Consider the following 19094-nt stretch of genomic DNA (forward strand, 5'->3'; position numbering starts at 1 on the left):
CTATTGCATGAATCTTTTCGTGCAATGGGCCTCTAGTCACTTATAAATGATAACATTTGTTTAAAAGATACTTTTGTATTAACCCCATGAAATGTGCAGAGACCAGACTGAGTGGTAATTCTTTGCTCCTTCATGCTTCAGAGTTCAAAAGATCATATGTTCATGTTATCCTATAACATTTACTGGTTCTAACAGTTCGGGATAGATTGAAAAGGCAGAGAAAAAAAAAAAACTAAAAACAAAAAAAGAATGCCAATATAAATTTTACCTGAGACCAGATAATTTTGTTTTGAGTGAACATTTCCCAGAAAACTCATTTTAGACTAATCTGCAAAGCTATGCCAGTTGGTTACAAAGCAAAAAGGATTATTGTTCCTCTCTCCAATGATGTACCTCAAATAATCTCCTTGATGCCATAAACACATTTCTCCATTCTATTCATAAAGAAAACTAAGAATGGATAAGATAAAAATTAATCTTACAACCTTAAATAATTTAGCTATTTTCTCTCAAAACAGGATTAACTACTGCTAACCAACTCCCCCCACCCCCACACCCCCCAAATTAGAAAGCATACCATATTTGTCAGAGAAGGTTGTTGTGTAGGCTTTCTGTTCTTTTGTGAGAATGAAATGCATGTTTTAAAGACTCTTTTCATCCCATAATTTTCAGACCTCAATTAACTTCTCAGAATATATCAGGTAATAAGTAATGACATTGTTCACAGGGTTTTCAAAAGGTTTATTTAGAGGATGAGATAAAACTATATTATAGAATTTATTTTTTATCTTTTACAAGTGCAATTTTATTTAATTTTGTATTTTATTTTATTGTTCAAAGTATTACAAATAGTAGTACATATGTCTCCTTTTTTTCCCCATTGATCTTCCCCTGGCCTCCCCTAACCCCCAGCCTATGCTCTCACCCCACCTTCCCTGTGTCTTGTGTCCATTGGTTATGCTTATATGCATGCATACAAGTCCTTTGGTTGATCTCTTACCTCCCCCCAAAAAAACTCCCCTCCCTTCCCACTGTAATTTGACAGTCTGTTCGATGCTTCTCTGCCTGTGAATTTTTATTTGTTATTACAGTTGACATTCAATATTATTTCACATTAGTTTAAGCTATTGAGCATAGCTGTTAGACATTTATGTAATTTATGAAGTGACCCCCAAATAAGTTTATTACCCATCTGGCACCATATATACTTATTTTAATATTATGGACTATATTCCCTAGGTTTTTACATTACTATCAATTTATAGAATTTTCTTTTAGATTTTTTCAAATTCAGCACAGGTGCCTCTCAATGGAAAATTTTATAATCTGTGGTTTATTTTGTTACCATTTTTACCCTTTGATGAGAATATTTAAGTTCTATCTCTAAGTAAATTTCAACTATAAAATAACTGTTATTGACTTTAGTCCCCTGTCATAGACTAGATCCTTAGGCCTTATTCATCTTATAACTGAAAGTTTGTACCTTTTTCCCAACTTCACTTATTTTCTCCACCCTCCCCCAACTTCTGGCAACCACTTTTTAATGAATTTCATATTTTTAATTCTACATATAAATAATACCATGCAGTATTTCACTTTCTCTGTTTAGCTTATTTCACTTAGCAAAATGCCTTCAGGTTCATCCTTATGACAAATCACAGAAATTTCTTGTTCTCATGGGTGAATAATAATCCTCTGTGAGTGCAATATTTTCTTTATCCATTCATCCACTGAAGACACCTAGGGTGCTTTCAAACGTTAATTATGGTGAATAATGCTTCCATGAACATGGGAGTACAGGTATCTCTTTGCAAATAGTTGTGTTACCCTGACTGGATATCTCAGTTGGTTAGAGCATCATCCCCATACGCCAAGGTTACTGGCTGATCCCTGGTCAGGGCACATACTAGTACATAATCTCACTCATGTTTGAAATATAATGAACAGCATAAAATGATGAACAAAAACATATCCAGAGACAAAGAAGCATTGATCCGACTGCCAATCCTCAGAGGAAAGGTAGTGGAGGGTGGTGGTAAGGAGGAGAGATCAACCAAAGGGCTTGTATCCATGCATATAAGCCTAACCAATAGACACAGTCACCAGTGAGGTGGGGGCATGAGTGGGGGGAAGAGGAAAATGGGGGGGATAAGGAAACATATGTACTATCTTAATCAATAAAGATAAAAAAGAATCAAACAATGCTTTTCTGTTTTTTGAGTATTGGGTGTTGTTGTTGTTGTTTTTTTTTTTGGTAATAGACACACAATTCTGTCAACTTATTAAAAAATTTTAAACTTTAAAAAAATTAAATAAATTAATTAAAAATCATTAAAAGAAGACTAGAACAACAACTTGATTGCTTTCTATTATCATCTATCTATCTATCTATCTTTCTACCTATCTATCTATCTTTCATTCTCTAATCTCTTTCCTTTCTCTATATTGAAAATGAATCAATAAATTAAAAATTATAAAATAATTGTGTTGTTTCTTTGGATACACATTCAGAAATGACATTGCTGGATCATATGGTACTCCCAATTTTAATTTACTCACGAATGAAGATAAACATTTCCTCTATTCTGGATGTAATATGAGAAAGATGAAAAATTCTATCTGATTCACACTAGATAATTTAAATGCAATGTTTTATTTCTTCTAATGGTCATGGGTCACTTCACATGTGTTTTCAAAGTCTACTATTTCTGCCTCCCCAGGTATGGTCAAGTGAAATTTTTAAAAATTACATTTGTTTTCCTCCTACATTGTTAGACTTGGGTTTTTGTCATTTACAACAAATATTTATATTAAAATACAAACTGCTAATTATAATTTAAATATGAATTAATAAATAATATGAGTATTAATTTAATATTTCAATTTTATACATATGGTATAGTTCAGTGTTGCTTAATGTCTTATACATCACAGACATTTATTAATATCAGGAAAATTTATATTTCTAATATACAAATAATAAAATTAAATACAGCAATTTTAAAAACAAGAGAGTGTGAGAATATACATTTGAGAATAAATATTTGTGACAGTTACTATATGTTGAAAATGTAGTAATTCTCCAGAATATTAGTGATAAACATCATTAAGTAGCTATTGTTAATGAAATTATGGTTTTAGATTTATTCTATTATAATTACAATAACATAATGAGTGTATAAGTAAAATGAGGTAATGGCATTTTTAGCAACTTTGTCTAAGAGTAGAACTTAAAGATCTGAGATACTCTTCACAAGGCCTTAGATTTGTGATTTTAAGATGAAATAAGTTAACAGCATGAATGGCCATGTCTTTTGTACTAGAAATCTTTTAGAATATGAAAATAATTTCTCAGAGGCACTTACCAAGGGACAAACTAAGTGACACACTACAAGCTCAAAGTCTCCTACATTTGGAAGATGTGTGATGAGATAAATCATCTTCAAAATTGCCCAAGTGTAAGAATTTCCTGTTCAAACTCTAAGTGACACAGTGATGAGAAATCTACTTTTTTCTACTTTAGATTCACTCTCAGTCTTCACAGGCCACTCAGTGGAGACCACAGATATTGTTTACAGGAGTGACCTGGCCTCCCACAAAAGGATTCATAACTTACTGGCTCCCAGAGGTATGTGGTCTACTCTCCTGTCTCTCTACTGGCCCAATTCATTTAATGGGAATTACAAATGCTAGATGTGGTACTACTGAAGTACAATTCACATACAATCAAATAAATAAAAAAAACACATTGGTATCCTTATTTGTACAATTATGGGTAAAAAGAGTAAAATATGAAATATGTTGGTAGATATCTTAAAATATTCAAATTTGTGCCTGTACAAAATTACTAAAGAGCATATATTCATGTATCTTTGTGCTTGAAAATCAGTATAACTTAAATAAAATACCATTGGATTTTGGATTTTTTAATTAATAGATATACTCATAAATGTATATTATTTCATATTAATCCCATATTTAAAAAAATTCTTAATAAGAATTCATCAAGTCATGAAGGTAAAACATAATTCCTCATATAGATTTCGATTAAATAAAATCAGTGTGACTTGCAATAAAAACCAGGATTTGTTAGTCTCGCTTTATATGCTTAAAGTTTTAAAAACCTTTGTTGTTTAATATTTAGACAAAATTATAAACAATCAAAATACTGTTTAGAAATTGAACAAGATATGATAAAAGATGCCACGCCGATAAGACACTCCTGTTTAATGAATTACATTTTCATTGTCTGATATGAGTCAGAAATAGTAACAAGGCAATTGTGTTAAAATAATTAAAACAAGTGACATACTGAGAGTTTATAAATATCAGATTGAGTGTTATCTTTACATGCATTGTATCTTAAAATATTTTATTCCAACCTTAGATTAAGCTAGGTTGTAAGCTAGGTTGTTAAACACTAAATAACTTTTAAAGGTAATACATTATATATTTCAAAGCCAGAATTTATTCTAGATCTCACTGACTGCAGAGTTCATTGACTGAATTATTGAATAAATTATCAGATTTATTACATTTGCCTACACACTACAGTCACCTTCACTGACTTTGATAGCCCTAGGATCTTTCAGGATTTTTGCACCAAAAATGTTCCTCCATAAATGATGTACACATTTATTAATCATTTTATGGTTTCATATTTTAAATGTTAAAATAAATTGTAAGTTACTTGTGTAAAATTAGTATTTTTAAGAATCCTTTAACTTTCTATTGCTTTTATTTTTGTAAGTTTTGGATACCTTTAGAGTGTCATGTAGCATTTTTCAGCATATAAAATATTTTCTTAAATTATAATGATTTCTCAGAGCTTCACAATTATTTAATATACCACGTGATATTTTAAAATATCATCTGCCCTTTTAATAAATAAATATAAGTGACTAAATAAAATTAATGTATTAAAGAAAAGTACGGTATATTCTAATACTACTATTCTCCCAACTTTAAAACACTCAATCTGTAGCCATAAATTGTCATAAAAACATAAAAATTAGTGCATCACTTTTTTCTATACAGCATTTTAATTTTCACAGTTATTCTAATTGTATTAAAATGTTTCATGGAATCTGACTTTAATAATGATATCATTATTCTGATTTTCTTTATTCTTTGTTAACTTCTTACTTTTCATTGCTTCAACCAATAATATTATGTTAAACATAGAATATCATTTTAAGAACTATTATTCTATTCTGAAACACATTTAAATCACTATGTAGATTAGAACAAGACTTCACATTGGTCAAATGCAAAGTGAGTACTGCTACTATCTCACACTCCACCCACAAAGACTATCCTTGGGGTCTTGTCACTGTTCACATCATTTACTAATTACTTAAGTACTGTTGTCATAGGCACCATCCCTGTCATTACCCAGCCTCAGAGATGGATGTCCAACAAGAAAATGACTCAGAAATGAATCTGGCTGAGGACTTAAGGAGACAGCAAGTGAAAGGTAAGGCCATTGTACCGACTGAACAATAAATATTCTGTGTGGGAATAAACTTTCAAGTGATTTTCAAGACCTTCAGTGGAATTACAAGGATGACTAAAGCAAAGGTGACACATTTAATAGACACACAGTATAATTGTTCTAGGATGTGCACCTGGGATATAGAGGTGTGCAAAAGAGTAGGGAATTAGCTCACATATTTGTTCATTTGTAAGGGTCAGAGCTTAAAGTTGGAAGACAGAATTCTAATATGAAATCTGAGGGCTAATTTCTTTGAGGCGCTGTTGTAAGGTGTCGTCTTTGACCAACTACTCTTGGAGAATCGTGTTTTCAGAAAAAGAAGTGGTACATCTGACTGGAGGATTCCTCTGCTAGATACAGTTTTAAGATTCGACTTTATGATTCGCTGTGCACGTGGGTTCTCTTATATGTAAACTGTCTAAATAATACCTCCATCTCTCCTTTCTCTTCCTGCAGATTCACCATCACCTCCAGAGAAGCTCTTTGCTGGGGTCCTGGGAGTTATCTGCCTTATCTTGATGTACAGTGTAGTAAGAGTGATACTTTTTATGCCTGGTAAATTTTTGGAAGATTTTAGGGAAACATCATTTTAAAGAATCTGAGTGCCTCTAAGCATTTCATAGTACAGTATTACAGAATAGAATTCTCATTTTAATGTATACATTTACATAAATGTGCTATGCTGAATTTGTCAAATGCATAAAAATAGAATGATTTTTAGAACATATTTTACTCATTTATATATACTGATTTCATAACTTAAATACATATTTTATAGGAATGCAAAAGACCTTACTGAGAAATGCAAATTAATTCTTGAGATTGGGTAAGCCAATACTGTAAGAGATGGTAAAGTTTGTTCCCATAGGCTTTTACAATATTTTCCTTTAAATCTGTGTTACTTCATTTATTTTTCTTAGTAAATTAATTTTGTTACAGATAATTCTCATCATAGACAATATTTAAAAAAACTTCAAGCTAAAAACAAAAATTATTATGATTTATTTAGATTAATTACTTTTTAAACAATTACCTTAATTTTTTAAGGTACTGGTAAACTGGAGAAGAACAATTCATCCCTCAACAAAAAGATCCTGAAAGGTACATAAAAATTTTCAAAGTTCTGATATTAGCAAAGTTTATATTTTGTCTCTATCCTACGCTAGGAAAAAAATAACAAAAGACTTTTTGAGGAGGAGAACATAAATTATGAAATGAGCAATAAATATTTACAAATAATACCAGGCAAGAAATGTTCATAATGACTATGGAAGAGTGTTTTCTTATGCAACAATATGAAGAAATATTCATTTAAGATCGTAATACCCATGGTTGCAGATGGGCTCAAAGATAATTTTAGGATTCTAAAAAATGGTTTTCTTCATTGACATTCAGTACATGTAGAGAGTGGATATTTTTGTTTGTTTGCTTAATATGGAACGTAAACCAGGAAACAAGAGACTAACTGTTCTCTTTGAGTGTGTTTTCTTTTATATATATTGCATAAATGTGTATATACCTATGCAAGTATGTAAATTAATTTTCATTTTAATAATTTAAATTGTTTTTGATAAAATTTTATAATCTTTCTTCAGCATATCATTGTGGACATTGTGCAAAGGAGTGGTTTACATATTCCAACAATTGCTATTACATTAGTACTGAAAAAAAAGCGTGGAGTGAGAGTTTGCAGGCCTGTGCTTCTAAGAACTCTAACCTGCTTTACATAGATAACAAAGAAGAAATGGTAAGATTTAAATGTTTCCATTTTATTTAAAAGGCTATTTTAATCTATATTTATAGAATTGATTCATATTTTGTATATATTCATAGTTCACTTATTTTAAGGACTATTAACATGCATTGTTTGACTCTAATTTTTTTTATATTTTATGCCATTCATGAACATTTGATAATTTCCAGACCTTGCTTTTTTATAGATAACCATGCTTCTGTAAATGCTTTTTTTCTAAAGTAAACTTTGCTACTTAATTTTACTATACATCAAGGAAACTGAAGGTATCATGATAGTGCAGATTAATTACAAGCTTAATTGAACCATATAATTACAAGTCATGAAATAGAAGTTGCCTGTCCACAGTAGCCCCTCTCTGTGTGTCTCCTTTAACACTCACATGATATTGTTGCAATCTCTCCATATTATTGCATTTATCTGTAATTTGTTAATTTTCACTGATTTATTGTAGAGACATGACATTTTTAATCTGTTCTACCCAGAATATAGTTTTTTTTAATATGTGAGTATTATGACTATTTTATGAAAATCCTTGTGTCTGATTTTTTTCAAATATTACATTGTATTTAAAACAATTTATATTTGATATATATTAAATATAATACATTATATTCATATGCTATAAATATTATATTTATAATAATATAATAATGTATAAATCTATTATAACAAAAGCATAATATGCTAATTAGACTGGAGAGCCAAATGACCTTCTGGACAACCTTCTGGACAAAGACAGGGCTGCGAGGGCTGAGGCAGCTGCCATGGCTGTGAGGGCCAAACCACTTGGACAAATTTCATGCATCGGGCCTCTAGTACAATTATATGATTATAATTGCATATGTAGATAGTTAAAATTTATTGTCCTCTATGAATCAGAATGAAATTACAGAGTCATAAATATATGTATATGCCAAATTTATTAGATTATCCCAACATTTTCTAGTTTATTATGTAAATACACATTTTATCCAAAAATTCCATGATCCAAGATTTAGTACTGCCAGAACAGAACGTTCAATACTATATGTTCTGATCATTATATAAAAGTATCATTTTGACATAAGTAGGCATTTTTCTGATTGCTAATGGATAGAACACGTCTTTCTGGGCACTAGTTCTTATGGGATTATGTATCGAGAGAATGAGAGGTGCCTGCTCATGTCTCCCTACCAGTTCTCCTGTGTGCTGCCTGTTATCTTCCTTCCTAGAATCGTTATCTTTTCTATATGAGCTCTTCTTTAAATTTATAAGTGCAAATAGTGTTTTTGACTGTTACCTACATTTTCAGTCTCATATTGGGGTCTTTAAATGGGAACAACCTTAGATAAGAAGACCACAAATTTGCTCTGTTTTAAACTAAATCTCTAGCAGCTTTCCCAATAATTAATAATTATAAATTTTATTAGTTTTCAATCAACTTTCAGAGCTGTGAAATTTGCATTTTTGTCCATTTGTCCTCTTCACTTAACTGTACTAATACATTTTCCTAATGTGTCCGTTGTGTAACAACATATAGCAAATTGAAATACTGTAAATTAGAATTAAATTTATTTGTTTTTGTTTTCCATTTTTAAAATCATCATTATTTTGGGTGCAAATTACAATTTATTTAGTCACTCAATATTATATTTGTTCCCATTTGAAGTCTCATAGCTTGACATGTAAAACATTGCATTCAGTTTCAAAGTGCTATGTAAGAATGTGATAAAATCGAAATTATTAATTAAGACAATTATCTTCAGAGTATTCAGATTAGTGCATTAAATCAACATTGATTAAAAAGGCAAGTGAGTTAATTGGAAAATGTAATTCCTTTTTCAATGATACAAAATGGTTACCTCTATATGGAAATGAAGAACAGCCTAAAAGTTTATACATTTTTATATTAAGCACTAGAGGCCTGGTGCATGAAATTCTGGGACATCCTTCTCACAATCCTGCTCCTAACCACTCACCTGCCTGCCTGCCTGATTGCCCCTAACTGCTAACCTTCTGGCCTGATTGACGCCTAACTGCACCCCTGCTGCCATGATTGTCCCCAACTGCCATCCCCTGCAGGGCTGAGGGGACTTGAGGTCTGAGGCTGGATGGGGCAGGGCTGATGGGACTTGGGGACTGAGGCTGGACGAGGTGCATAGTGCCTGCAGCCCCCCAGCAAGGCAGAGGGGACTAGGGAACTCTGGCCGGATGAGGCAGAAATGGGGAACTGGGGAACTCCAGCTGGATGAGGTGGGGCTGAGGGGGCTGGGGAACTCCAACTAGATGAGGGGGGCTGAAGGTACTTGGTGCCAACATCTTGTGAGGGCATGGAGGTCAATTAGCATATCCCCTCTTTCTTGGCTGTGGACACCTCCATTGTGAGGGTGTGATGGTCAATTAGCATATTCCCTCTTTATTAGATAGGATTTCCAATTCCTATCCATGAAGTACCTGTTTATGACTTTTTATTATTGTTTGAGTCATTTGTCTTTTCCTTCTTGACTATTGGTGGTTTTGTTTTTTTAAAAATATAGTTTATTGATTTTTTACAGAGAGGAATGGAGAGGGATAAAGAGTTAGAAACATCCATCAGCTGCCTCCTGCACACTTTCTACTGGGTATGTGCCCAAAACCAAGGTACATGCATTTGAATGGAATCGAACCTGGGACCCTTGAGTCTGTAGGCCGATGCTCTATCCACTGAGCCAAACCAATTAGGGCTACTGTTGGTGTTTTTAAAACACATTCTGTGTTCTGTTATTTTTATTGATTCCGTTTATTGCAAAATCTTTTTCAAGTTTGTGTTATTTCCTTTTTACTTCCTTTCTGATACTTTCAAGAATAGATATTTAAAATTTTAACACAGTCAAATTTATTAATGTTTCTTTATGACTCATGATTTTATATTAAAAATATTTTACTAAATATATTTGTATTTTTTCTAAACCTTTCTAAATTGTGTTTCTTGCATTTTAATTTTTAATTCATCTGCAATTGGATTTTATATATAGTGTGGGATAGGGAACAAATTAAAAATGTTTTCATGTGACAAAAATAATGTTATACATTTTGAAACTTTTATCCAAAAGGTGTTCTTTAAATTCAGTTGTAAATAAAATTGTGGTGATGCAAATTACAGCATAGATAGAGAATACAGTCAACAATACTCAAATAACAATGCATCTTGTCAGGTGGGTACCAGACCCATTGGGGTGTTCACCTCAAAAGTTATACATGTGCCCAATCAACATGCTGTACACCTGAAACAAAAACAATATTGGATATCAATTGTAACTGACAAATCTTTTTAAAAGTTGCTCAAAAATTATTCTCATTGTTTAATATTACCAGAAACTGCATGCATATTCACAATATACAAATTAAAACCGAAATCAAAATAATTATAATATAGTCACATAAAATACAAAGGTTAAGAGTTTTGTTCCATTCTTCATTGTTAGCCAGTTGTAGATTTCTACAATTATTTAAAGGTGTGTGCATCACACAGCAACATGCAGAATCCTTTTTCTGATATTCTGCTGCCCTTGACAGTTGCTGGTTGGCTTGTTGGACATGCACTCTTGCACTTTCAACTTTGCCTTCTATGCTATCTATCACATCTCCTTGCTCATGAATTATCATTCACAAATCTTTAAACAGCTCATTTATATCCATAATATCAGCTTCAAATTACCTAACAGAAGACTCTCATGAGTAAGGCAAAGGTCATCCTCCCTAATTTCCTCATCCGGCACCTGCTCCTGAGGTTGAATTTGGTTTTCCCGGGATATAAGATTCCTTTCTTCTGAGTTTTCCTCAGGAAAACTACCAGATTCTCCAGAACTGGCTCCCACGGGAGCAACAAACTCTTTCTATTTCTCATCAGCTTGCCTCTGGACCTTCGGAAAGTTTGTCAGTGATGTGAACTCAGCGTTAACTAAGTGATCCTTCTGCATTTTCCTTTGACGCTGTTCACTGAGCGTGGTGGGCAGCGATCCAAACTGTTTTTATTATTTAATATATATTCATTGGTTAAAGTATTACAGATGTCCCCCTTTTCCTATCCCCCATCTACTCCCACCACCCCACCCCCACTTCCTGGCCTTCACCAGACTGTTGTCTGTGCCCATGGGCTATGCATATATGCATATAAGTTTCTCAGTTAATCTCTCCCTCCCCACTCACCTACCCCAGCTTTCCTTCTGAAATTCATCAGTTTATTCTATGCTTCTATATTTTGGGTCCGTTTTGTACATCATTTAATTTTGTTCATTTGATTCCACATATAAGTGAGATCATATGACACTTATCTTTCTCACTGGCTTATTTTGCTTAACACAATACTCTCCAGATCTTCCATGCTGTCTCAAAGAGTAAGAAATCCTTCTTTTATCCTGCTGCATAGTATTCCATGGTGTGAATATACCATGCCTTTTATATCCACTCATCTACTGATGGGCACTTGAGCTGTTTCCATATCTTAGCTATTTTAAATTTCACTGCTATGAACATAGGGGTGCATACATTCCTCCTGATGCATGTTTTGGGTTTTTTAGGATCTATTCCTAGAAGTGGGTTCACTGGGTCAAATAGCAGTGCAATTTGTAACTTTTTGAGGAAACTCCATACTATTTTCCATAGTGGCTGCACCAATCTACATTCCTACCAGCAGTTACTAGGGTTCCATTTTCTCCACATCCTTGCCAGCACTTGTCATTTGTTGGTTTGTTGATGGTAGGCATTCTGACAGGTGTGAGGTGATACCTCATTGTCATTACACTTGCATCTCTCTGATGATTAGTAACTTTGAACAGTTTTTTATTTGTCTCTTTGCCTTCTGTATGTCAACTTTGGAGAAGTGTCTTTTTAGGTCCTTTGTCCATTTTTAAATTGGTTTGTTTGTCTTCCTTTTGTTAAGTTGTATGAGTTCCTTATATAATTTGTATTTTAACCCTTTATCAGATGTATCATTGGCAAATATGTTCACCCATGGAGTGGGCTCCCTTTTGTTTTGTTGATTTTTTTTTTTTCCTGTGCAGAAGCTTTTTATTTTGATGTAGTCCTATTTGTTTATTTTATCATTAGATTCTCTTGTCCTGGATATGTATCCACAAAAATATTGCTATGAGAGATGTCCAAGATTTTGCTGCCTATGGATTCTTCTAAGATTTTATGGTTTAACGACTTACACTTAAGCCTTTTATCTACTTGAGTTTATACTTGTGTATGGTGTAAGCTGGTGGTCTCCTTTCATTTTGGTTTTGCATGTACCTGTCCAATTTTCTCCACATCATTTATTGAAGAGGCTGTCTTTACTCAATTTTATGATCTTTATTCCATTGTATGTTCTTGCCTCATTTGTAAAATATTATTGAGAATAATGGTTTGGGCCAATTTCCAGGTTCTCCATTATGTTCCATTGATCTATATTCCTATTCTTGTGCCAGTACTAGGCTGTTTTGATTACAGTGGTGTTGTAGTATAATTTAATATCTAATATTGTAATCTCTCCCACTTTATTCTTCTCTCTCAAGATTGCTGTGGCTATTTGGGATCTTTTTTGTTTCCACTTAAATTTTTAGAGTGTTTGTTCTAGATCTATGAAATATACCATTTTAATAGGGATTGCATTGAATCTATCTAGGGTTGCTTTTTGTAGTATGGACATTTGAATTATGCTGATTCTACGAATCCATGAACATGGTATTTATATCTCCCACTTGTTTATATCCTCCTCTATTTCTTTTTTTATGTACTGTAATTTTCTGAGTGTAGGCCTTTTACCTTCTTTGTTAAGTTTATTCCTAGATATCCTAATTTTTTTGTGCAATGGTAAATGGGATTTTTTATTAGTTTCTCTTTCTCTGATTTCATTTTGGTGTATAAAATTGACATACATTTCTGGGTATTAGTTTTGTATCCTGCTATGTTGTCAATATTCATTTATTAAATCTAGTAGCCTTTAAGTGGCATCCTAAGTGTTTCTATGTAAGATATCATATCATCTGTATGACAGCTTTACTTCTTTTCCAATTTGGATGCCTTTTATTCCTTCATGTCTGATCACTACAGCGAGGATTTCCAGTACTAGGCTAAATCAGAGTAGTGAAATCAGTTATCCTTGTCTAGTTCCTTTTCTTAGGGGAAATGATTTTAGTTTTTGCCCATTTAGTATGATGTTGGCTGTAGGTTTGTCATCTATGCCCTTAAAAGAGTTCTTATCAAAGTAGGGTGTTGGATTTTATCAGATGCTTTTTCTGCATCAATCAATATTATATGTTTTTTGTTTTCCAATTTGTTTATATACTTTTCTGTTCCTTTGGCAAGTTTGTTAGGAGGCTGTTGCTTCTGTTGCAACTGTCTCCTAAATTCATGTGCATCTTGAGGTGTTGCTAATTGATTCAGAGACCTCTATAATTCCACAGAACATCTTGGGATCTTCTGGATGTTGGATATGCTGGGCCAGCTGGGTGGGTCACAACAACTTCTGCATGTGAGACATGGTTGGTTTGCTTATTCACTAATTGCATCAGGTGTGGGTGGGCTGTGCATTAGACTAAGCAGTCACCCAACCTCCTCATTTTCCTCCTCTTCCTCCAGCTGTGGCCAACTTAGCTGTTTGTATGACTTCAATTACCTAAGTTCTCATAAAAATGTTTGTCTCATAGGATTTTTTGAAAATTTTCATTGAATTTCCATGGATTCAACTCAACCACAGAAACTATAGTAATTTGTTGGTGTTGGAAAATGGCTTAGATTTCTCTTCCAAACCGTAAGTTTTTGAGAACTTATATATCTTACATCTTCATGCTTTCAGTCAGAGATTGATCTTAGAAATAAAAATCAATGCATAAACAATTACACAAATACAGTAAAACTTTGGTATAACATACTAATTCAGGCAAGGAGATAGCCACTAGAGGCAAAAGCCATTAGGTTAGAAAGTAGGTTTATGAATACATGTTCAAAAATTGACAACCTTGTTAGTTTACCAGTTTGTACTTATGATGACACATTTGTGTAATTAAAATTAAGTACATAGGAATCTTTCATTTCACAGCAAAGTTTTCTCTTTCTATTACTATAATTTAAAATTTATATGGAAAACATCTAGTAAATGCATGCATGCCCCAGTCCAGACAGGTAAACAAATGTACTTGGCTGGTGTGTGGCTTCAGCCCTCAGGCTTCAGGGCAACAGCACCAGTTACCACAGGCGATGTGGTGTGATCATGTGCTAACCATTAGCAGTACCTTGTTTATGAGCTTTGACTCTTGGATTTAAATATGTACAATTTAGTAGTAGATATGTAATATTTATTTTTGTCAGAGAAATTACTACATTGTTTTTTCCAACGTATGGTCTAGTTGCTAAAGTTTTAAAAAAATAATGGTGAATCAAGAACAAAAAAATACCCTGTTAATTTAATTGTAAGTAAACCTATTTTTTAAACATTTTAAAATTGGCAAGGTGTTAATTTCACATGTGATAAATAAACCTGATATTTTTTCCATTAAATCCAGAGTACATTAAATCAAGTGTTTACTGTGAACTAAATGTTTCTGTTGAAATATTATAAGAATTGTCCATATTTAGATATGTAAATATTACTGCAAAGAGTTTATTTATTAAAATATGAAGTTGTATGGGATCCGATTAATGATATATTATTTCTGTATTTCAGATCTGAAATAACTTCAGAACTTCATAAGAATTGTACATTTGCAAAGCTTTACAACCACAAGCTCTCTTCTGAATCCTGTTTAGAAAATAAAAGCTATGTTTGTAAGCACCAGTCAAATTAGCTTACCTAAATCTAGTATAATGGTACTCCCAACATCTAAAAATAACACATTTCTAGTTTCTTTAAAAGCACTGCAATTATTTCTGTAGAACTCTTTTTAAGATATCATTTTGAGACCAGCTTTAGGTTCACAACAAAATTAAGTGGCAGGTATTGAAATTTCCCTTATTCCTCTGTCCCCACCATGCAGAGCCTCCCTTTTATAAACATCACTCACCATCGTGGTACATTTATTACTGAGAATGATTCTACTTTGTCTCTTCATAGAACAGAAAGTCCACAGTTTGGCCTGGCTGCTGTGGCTCAGTACTTGAGCATTGTCCCATGCACCAAGAAGTCTATGGTTCAATTCCTGATCAGGGCACATGTCTGGGTTGCGGGCTCGATCCCTAGTAGGAGGTGTGCAGGAGGCAGCCTATCAATGGTCCTCTCTCATCGATGTTCCTATCTCTCTATTCCTCTCTCTCTAAAATCATTATGAACTTTTATTTCAAAATCCATAGTTTATCTGACACTTCACCCTTGGTATTACAGAGTTATTTTTAAATCTACATTTATGTCAATTAAAAAATATACATCCAGTTACATATTGTACACTTTTAAAACTTCAAATATTCATTAAAATAAATCATGTACATATTATGAATTATAATATCAAGAACTGTTATTTCTTCACTTGCTGGTTTGGATCAGTGGCTAGAGTGTCAGCCTGCGGACTGAAGGGTCCAGTTTTGATTCTGGTCAAGGGCACATGGCTGGGTTGTGGGATTGATCCCCTCTAGGGGGCGTGCAGGAGGCAGCTGATCAATGATTCTCTCTCATCATTGATGTTTCCATCTCTCTCTCCCTCTCTCTTCCTCTCTGAAATAAAAAAATAAAATAAAAAAGAACTGTTATTTCTAAGTCTGCATAACATGAATAATTGAGCAAATATTTTCAAACTAATTTGTGGGGCGAGGGTACAGTGTTTTGGCCAGGTTTAAGCCTCGGACTAATGAAAGGACAGGGTCCTCTCATTGCCAAGTGCAAGTCCCAGCTGGAGGGCAGGGCCCTCCCAGCACAATTATAGCCAGTGGCTGTGGTTGTAAGCTTGAACCTATGGTCCAAACACCTAGCTCCATGTGCCTTGTGATAGAGTTTGGGTGCATGTAGTTGAGTGAGGTTGAAACTCAGGAGAATGCTGTAAACAACGTGATCACGCTCCTACTTTGCCTCGTGGTATCTGCTATAAAATAAAGACAGGGCTTGTGGGCGCTGTCCTTGTCTTCTCATCAGGGAGGCAGCATCCCGCCGAGACCCAGCTATTATTTTCTTGTCTGTCTTTCCTTAATCCTTTCACCCCTCCCCCACTTGGGATCACCCTTGGTCATGCTGGCAAGGCACACTAATTTACTTGAACAAGTCTTTAAATGTTCAAAATGGGGGCTGAACATCCCAGGGTCACAAGGTGTATAAATGTATTGAATTAGAAGCAAAAAAGGAGGGAAAGTTTGATTCAAGGAATTATTAACTACTTGTTGGTAAGAGAGGGGAATAAAAGAAAATTACAGAATGTTCTTAAGGCTTAAGGAAGATTACCAAAATGGAAACCACATGGGTGCCAGGTTTTAGACTCCATTGAAGACAGAGTCACTACAGAAAGCTTTATGGCAGGTATGCTCACTGGATGGAGGTAGGACAGAGCAGTTTCAAGTCCGCTGGCCCACACTGGTGAGGATGGATCTCATTATGACTAACAAGCAGGAAGGCCTCCCTGCCACAGTGTCAGCAGGCAGAGGCTGGAGGAGAGGGACTGGGACCAGCCACAAACACCTGCTGGAGGGGGAACACCACAGGAACTTCCTGCATACGTGTAGCTGTTACCCACATCTCTGTAGCCAAAGAAGAGAACTCACCATGAAACCAGGAAGAAGAGCCCTTTCTCTGGCACGTCTCTCCTGTGCCTTTTACTAGCAAAACATCAGGTGAGCTGACAGGGAAGAAAAGGTTTATAGGACCTAGCATCATTAACTCACAAAGGGTGGTAAAGATAGATTTCGAGCCCAGAGTAATGACTTCTTAATTGACACTCAAGCTTATTATGCAACAATCCCAAGGTTTCTATAGAAAATCTATTTAAATATGCCCCACTTATTCAGAATATGGAACCAACACATATATCTTATAAATCTATTTTGGTGCAGCATTATCCATAATTAGAGTCATTTATTGGTGTGGACTGGTGGTTTCACTGGATAATAATTAGTGTCCTTTGGTATATTTTACATGTTTGTTTTTTTTCTATTGGATTTTAGATATTTTGGAAGGTACCTTGGTTTATTAAATTCTTTGCCTCCCCGTTTTGACACTCTTAATTACTATTCTTTAGGAGCATGTTTGATGGACACAATAGAGTGTAAAGTTATGAAGAAAATAAAAATTAAAGGATACAATATCTGTGGGAGTCAAAGAGTTAATTATTGACAGAATGTGGGATGAACTTGAGTAATTTGCCACAATCATTCAGAGATATTTTTACAATAATTCAATTATAGTTGGGAGAGATCCTGCTCTCGCTTAATAGTTGCAAAATAAATAAATATTTTATATGCATTATCTCTTTCGATATGGATGTTGTCTTTATATTCTGTACATTTATTCCTTAGATTCACATAGAGAAAATATGTCAATATTCAAAATTAGTTTGTATCTAATTGCTGAAGTTGCATTACCAACAATCTGGTTTCATTGACATTTAAAAACCAGCATTTATTTTATTCATTTATTTATCATTTACCCATTTTTGGTTTGGTTGGCTTTCAGTTGATGTAGACTGGGCATGTATGGGCTCAACTCAAGACTACAGATAAAGTTCATTTCATTTTTTTATATTTTATTCTCTGAATAGTGGGATACTTGGTACATTACCTCCTAGAAGTGATTAGCAACTCTCAGCATGGCTAACAGAAATGTGCTTCTTGATGCCTGAACTCAGAATTCATAATCTGTTACTGTCCAGATCACATAACATTATCAAAACAAGTTACTTGGCCAACCTTTTTAACACTCCGGTGTGGGGTGAATTTCCCGCCAAAATATAAGCTGACGCGGGCAATTATTTAGGTTTCCCGCGCAAAATCAGGGATTTTTATGATACCTATTACCCCAATGGGTATGAAACGGTTCGCATACGCAGGTAGGTATCTTTGTGAACGGCAAACAAACAAATATTTGGTAATACGCAGTTACAATCGGCCCGAGTTTACACGTTTCCCGCACTCCACCGCAAATCTATGAACCGAGTTAAGACAGCTCCCGTGGAGTACGCGCAATTCACGCGAGCCGACTTAACTCGTTTCCCCCACTCCAAGTGTTAACTGTCTAAAAAGTATACTCTTCTCATAGTGGTCAGGGTAAAAAACGTAGATTCCCCAAAAACTAATCTAATCCACAATAATAGTCATTGGAAGATGGGGAGAAGAGAGTAGTGCACCAGCAGTTAGGACCACCTGTAAGCATTATGGAAATCCCAGAAGCCAGAATATAAGATACCCACATACTTTGTAGTCACAAACATAGTTCCTCACATGATCTCAATATTGCCAGATATGAGTTTCTTAGTATTTTAACTAAATTAATTAACAAATTAATATTATTTCTTGATGTAAAAATTATTCCTAAATTTAAAGGACAAATTACCAATATAATTTATCAAATTTTGAGGACAAGTCACAAAATTAAATGATCTGGACATTAAGTCTGAATAAGAAATTAGTTGATCAAAGCCAATATTTCCAAATAAAAGTAATCAGACTTCTTGGAATTGTCTTGGGTAAATAGTGACTTTTTGTGTATGTAGTTAAATCTCATTTATCTCAATTGCTACGTCTCTGATATAAAATGCCTACAACACGTAGCATCATAGTGATTGAAGAGTTTGTCTAAACTTTTCTATCCTTCACACATATTCAGCATAAGTAACAAAAAGAGAAATAAGAAACAAGGTATTGGAGATGGAGAATCTCCTTGAGACCAGGAGAAGACTGACATTTTGTGATGAACAGGGGCAAATTTATCAC

The 19094-nt window shown here is 34.0% G+C and overlaps 1 protein-coding gene and 1 pseudogene across 1 annotated transcript in view; one reads left to right on the forward strand and one right to left on the reverse strand.

The window, feature by feature from the left end:
- Positions 1 to 19094, forward strand: part of LOC139006499 (NKG2-A/NKG2-B type II integral membrane protein-like) — a 46713-nt gene that overhangs the window by 16791 nt on the left and 10828 nt on the right. The gene's annotated exons all lie outside the window — the stretch shown is intronic.
- LOC139005382 (syntaxin-7 pseudogene) lies at positions 395 to 13734 on the reverse strand (annotated as a pseudogene).

This window comes from Myotis yumanensis, unplaced genomic scaffold (genome assembly GCF_028538775.1).
Source record: "Myotis yumanensis isolate MYYU_CA2020_CCGP unplaced genomic scaffold, mMyoYum1.0.hap1 SCAF_3, whole genome shotgun sequence".
Classification (NCBI taxonomy): Eukaryota; Metazoa; Chordata; class Mammalia; order Chiroptera; family Vespertilionidae; genus Myotis; species Myotis yumanensis.